This window comes from Cupressus sempervirens, chromosome 10 (assembly GCF_028749045.1).
Source record: "Cupressus sempervirens isolate cs-2001-9-10 chromosome 10, ASM2874904v1, whole genome shotgun sequence".
Taxonomy (NCBI): Eukaryota; Viridiplantae; Streptophyta; class Pinopsida; order Cupressales; family Cupressaceae; genus Cupressus; species Cupressus sempervirens.
The window spans coordinates 968,277,254-968,283,461 of NC_143127.1; positions in this window are offsets into that span (position 1 = coordinate 968,277,254).

Consider the following 6,208-nt stretch of genomic DNA (forward strand, 5'->3'; position numbering starts at 1 on the left):
TAAGGGGATAGTAAGCCAAGTGAGTAGAGTGGTTCAAGAAATCCAAGAGGAGGATTTAACCAAAGAGACAAAGCCAATAGAAGCTTTACGCATAGATATAGTAGTCAAGGTAGAGGACCATCATACTTTTCCACCATGAAATGTTGCAATCTTATCCAACTAGGGCATCCCTCTTATATTTGTCCAAAGAATATTTCTGCCTTGAGGGAAAGAAATTTGGTTTATGCACAAGAGAATGGTGGTAAAAAGAAGTCAGTTGATATCCCACTTGATTCAGAAGGGGGGGAGAATCTAAGGTTTATAAGAACACCCATAAGGGAGACCATGAAGGAGGATCCAAGCCAAAGGAGAGCTTTGTATAGGGTTAAATGAAAGGTTCAAAACAAGGTATGTAAGGTTATCACATAGTCTATTTCTACTCATAGCATAGTGTTAGTCTATTTCTACTCATAACATAGTGTCAGAAGAAGCATTACATAAGTTGAAACTTAAAAAGATTCTTCATAATAGTCCTTATAGAGTCACATGTCTAAATAAGAGTTAGCATGTAGAGGTGAAGGAAAAAGCATGGGTGGACTTCAAAATTGGTAGGCATAAGGATAGATTTTTATGTGATATACTTCTCATGGACGTATGCCATCTCCTTTTAGGGAGGCCATGGCAATATAATAGAGAAGTAAAATGTGATGGCAGGACAAATATCTACAAATTCAAGAAAGGGGAAGAGTGTTATACCATTCATTCTTTGTTAGAGGGAGAAGACACACCATTATGGGAACTCGATGGAATAATGGTAGGTGAGAAAGAGTTCCTAAACATCATGAAGGAAGAAGAAGGCATAGGGTATGCCATTATTGTCAAGCCATAAAATTTGATACCAATATATTGGATGCTTGATCCTTTGTCACCCATATTTAGTTAGAGGAATAGGTGACAATAAAAATTGGAGGATTTGGATTTAGAATTAGTGAGAGGTTGAGATTCTCTCCTCCTTAATCCATGTGATAAAAAAATCAATTGTTCAACTTTATACATTTCTAATTGTTATAGAGAGAGATATATCAACAAATTATTGCATATATTCATAATTAGCATATATTCTATATGATCTATTAGTATGTTATATTATAGTATATAGTATATATAGGATATAATATATTATATATTATTGTGTACAACATACATTGTAGTATATATAATAATTATATAGTAAAAGTTTAATTTATACTATATATATTTAATTATAGTCTAATTATAATATTAAATTATATAGTACATATTATAGTAATTATAACTCAGTAATTATAATTATACTATAGAAAATATATAGTATATCTTATAATAATTATATAAGGACATATCTAATTTGTTTGAATGGATTGAAAGGGATCATAGGGTATTTAATGACCCCTTTCAACCCATTCGATGAAACATATGTCCCTAGGGGTCCTATGATACCTAGGGACATATATCGTTTGTTCAAATGAATCAAAAAGGGGGTCATAGGGTATCACAATAGTCCATTTGACCCATTCCATTATAACATACATCCCGAGGGGTCCTAGGACCCATAGGGACATATCTCATTTGTTTCAATGGGTTGAAAGTTTTCATAGGGTACCCTAAAAATTCAAATGGGTTGAAAGGGGTCATAGGGTATCCTATAACAATTTTAAACCCATTCCGCGACAACATATGCTCCTATGGGTCTGAGGACCCCTAGGGACATATATAACATGATTGAATGGGTTGAAATGGTCATAGGATATCTTGAGAGCTAATATTTCAGTCAATATTTTGTATGGCACAATAAGGACAGTAATATGTCTCCAATTCTTGATCAAAGTTTTATCACCAACCCTAGGGATAAGCTAAACTAGTGCTAAATTTTTTCCTGATACTATGGTTTTTTTCTTGATCCTACTTCTTCATACAACCATAAGAGGCCCTACTCCATTCCACATGTTTCCTATATAACTAAAATGATATGTCATAAAGGTCTAGGGATTTATAATTTCTCATTTATCAAATTGTCATGACTAGCTCCTCATTTTCAATTAATAGACCAAACCTTTCCTTATCTCCTATAGATAATTTACCATGCATGAGCCTTCTAACTCTCCTTCTCTCTTCTTCTATCATAGATCCATTTTCTTTAGAGGTAGAGAGGTTGGCATATAATTTAGAAAAGGAGTTATAATATCTTCTTGATCAAATATAGTCATTGATTCATCTTTAATGAGTTCAATCTTATCTCTAGCTTCTTTAACTCTTAAGTACTTGAAAGAAGTACTTAGATCCTTTGTCACCATTGTCCAACTAGTTTATTTAGGCTCTAGTTTACACATCTAATATTTTGATTCTACATTATTCTCAACAAGTCTCTACCATTGATTAGGGTGTAATGAGAAATCTAATTAGAAGGGTTTTCTTGCATTACTAATTCAACTTCTACCAAGGCCTTCTATAGTGAAACTTCTACTCTTCTAGCATCTTTATCTCTCTTTATTCCTATAGTTTGAAACATCTTCCTCACCATCCATCATCAATTCCCATTTTTTTGTCACACTTGGGTGATTTTTAGTATTACATTTACACCATTTGATTATGGTGGTGGTTTCGTATCATCATCTTGTAGGAATGATGTGTTAATGGAAATATCTAAGGATTCAGTTTCCACTCTCTCAAGATGCTTCAAAAAGAAGATAATGGCAATAATAGGGTGGTAGTTTGAGAGAGTGAATGGGTAAAATTGGACACTATCTCCCTCCTTAAATTTCTTGATGGTGAATGTATCTTTTTTAACATAAAAACTGTCCAATCTATTGTATAATATTCTAGGATTTTTTTGAGAGTTGTGACCTATGTAAACCATTTACCCTTATGGTTATTCTTATTTATAGCTAGAGGATCAAATAGTTTAAATTTAATGATTATATTAGATGAGAATAACTTATCCTCACCTTTCCACTCAATTCTATATCCTCCTAATTCTTCTTGTTTCCTTTCTACCATATTGAAGTCTATAACTAAGACCTATGGTACATCTTTATTCTTACTCATCCAACTTCAAATTGAGGTTCTTCAATTGTAGTCACTGGGGGCATAAATTCAAAAAACCTAATTTCTTGATCCTGAATAGTGAGGAAAACAAAATAATCATGTTACACAGTCAAGTTCACTAGTCTACCTTTATTTATTTTATTTTGGGCTGATTAGTACTATTGCTCCACCCTTACCTCTTGTATGATTTTTATAGAAGGAAATTACATCTTCCAAATACACCTAAGTTCTACATCTAGTTGAAAACTAGACGCTTTGATCGAGATGGCAACAAAAAAAGTCTAAGTTGGAGTGATTTCTTAAGAGTCGTTTGGTGATATAATTTCTATCTGGCATCTCTACACCTCTTAGATTCCAAGAAATATATATTTTTCATCATCTTAACTTAGGGTAGTTTCAATATCCATTGGTGTTTCAAAACTCTTAAAGTGCTTTGGCAGTTAACTCTTCTACACCTTACTAGTTTTGAAGAAGGAGATAAAACTGGAAGGTCTACCTCTCTTCCTTCAAGTAACCTTCTCCTTATTATCCTTAACTTCTTTTTATTTCTTAAAATCTTCCTTACTCCCCATATAACCTTGCATAGGATTTCTACTTACCATTTTGGCATTGAATACAAAAGTATCTTGCTCTTCTTCTTTGTTGCATACCCTTGGGGTGACAAATTCCTCTCCTCTAGGGATCCCTAAGTACCCTTCACCACACTCCTCAACTTCAAGGATATTTATGGTAGATACTAGCCTCTTGGGTGAAAAAGTGGCACTAGAGATGGGTAAAGAAGACAAAGGGGATGAGGTTTGGATAATTACCAACTCAAATTATTCAAATAATCCCTAGCAACATAAGAGCTCTTGATAGCATCAAGGCCTTCACTACTTTTTTCCTTATTGGGGAAAGGATTGGGAGAAGGAGAGAAATGAGTGTTGCTAAAATTTGGTTCCATAATACTTGAGGTACTATTTTTCAAGAGGGGCTTCCTAGCACCTTGTAGAATGATGTCAACTTCCTCAAGAGAGTGAAGAAGGGAGCATAATTGGTTTCTTCTTTAAAAATTTTGACCTGAAATATTCTTTATTTTGTCCAGCACAATCTATTATGCATTCATTTTTCTATTCTTAGGCTTGGGTGGTTGTAACCCTAGGGTATCATAATTTGGGTTAGGAAAATTGATACCAAGAGGATCATCTTTAAAATGGTTCTTAGGGTTTGCAAATGGTTCCTTGAAGGAAATATTTTGATCATTTATTTCTACAAAAAGGTCTTCTAAAATGAGAGGAGGTTCCAAATTAAGGGAGAGATCTCTAGAATGAGGGATGCTATTACCTATCTATCCCTATTTACTAGGCTTTTTATCCTAATTCTTAGGATGTAATTGATCTTTCTATGTAAGGGATGCAAATCACTTATTGATTAAATGACAGATCTTTTTGAGATGGCATTCATTCCTACATAGGAATCACACATTAAGTCCACCTAGGAATGTTATAGGGAAAACATGGTTTTGACCCTTAATAAGGAATGCAACTTCATTGGGGATGTCTTTACTAGGGTCAATCACAATGAACATTCTCACATTAGTATGAGGGAGAAGGGTAGATGATTTTTCAATCCTAATAACATTTCCAAAAGGCTCAAAAACTTATGGGATGAGATTACTAAGGAATGGGAGGAGATTGTTGATGGTGTTCCATCTAGTAGAGGACACATCCAAAATATTTGCAATTATGGTATTTGAGGACCATGGGATTGCCCTAAATTTTGAGTTACGAATTCTCATTCAAAGGTAAGAGAAGTGATACCCTAGTTTCTTTCGAGTTATTATAGAGCCATTCATTAAGAAAAGATCTTGTATGAGCTTTCTTAGTGTCTTGTACATTGAGGAATATAGTCGTACCTTTGAGTCTACATATCACATTCTCAATTGCCTTATTCATTTCGGAATTAGGTGTAAGAAAACGAGAAGAGGAATATGAGTTCTTACTTGTATCTTGTCCTGTGCTTTCTCCTTTTCTACTTCTTTTCTCTACTAGCTCAAACTTGGTTCCATCTAGAATCACTAGGTTCCCCCTCCTGCCCCTCTTAGTTATATTGGTGAACAATATATTCCAACACAACATGTGTCTAGTATTGTGGCCCCATTTCTCTAGTATATATCTCAATCCTATCACACCATGTAGAAACATTTTCTATAGAAAATGTTAAACCTTATTTCTTCATCATCCATGTATTTACTTTGAACTATTAAGCTTTTCACCGTAGGACTTAAGTATCTCACATACTGTAACTATTAGTATTTTCAAACAATTCTTGATGCTAAGATTATCACAACACCTATGTATAGCTCATGAAAAAACCAATTCTAGGATATGTATTAGGGTAAAAGTATAAAGTTGTGTCACCTTTCATGCTAACCTATTAGAACAACTAAATTTGAGTATTTCTATCTAAAACTCAATTTTGTTCAAATATATGATTTAGATAAATTCATTCTAGCTAAGTTCTATATGGTCTCACACTTTTTCAATTGGAAATGTATATTAAATACATGTTTTATACCAGTTTATATCCAATTCCTAAAGAAATAAAATTATTTTAGAAAACTAATGTTTCAATAACTCTCACTATTTTTTATGATATTTTTTAAGTAACATATAAACCATTTTATAGAGCTTAAATTCAATAATATTCACATATAGAGTTTGTAGTGTTTTAATTAGATATAGTATATTGTAATTAAAAAATTCTACAAGCATGTATTTTAACACTTGAAAATATGTCAATTTTGAGAAAGAAAAAAATATTAAATATGTTGGAATACTTTAGAATAACAGGGGGGTGGGGGGTGAATTAGTTATCCAAGGTCCAGATGTATAAATAAAACTTTTCATAACTTAGTGAACCCACAAAACATTCATACCCATTCTTGCATCCTATTGGATTATGCAATCATTAAAACATGTATATTACTATCAAATCAACTTGCAAAAATGTAAAGCATGAAATATAATAGATTTATCAACACACTTGATGCAATGATTTATGTAGAAACCCAATTTAGAAAAAACCACTAGTAACATGCTACTCCTTTTCACTCTTTTGAAGTGATTCCCTGTGAAAGGTCAACCCTATTAAAGGTTACAATACA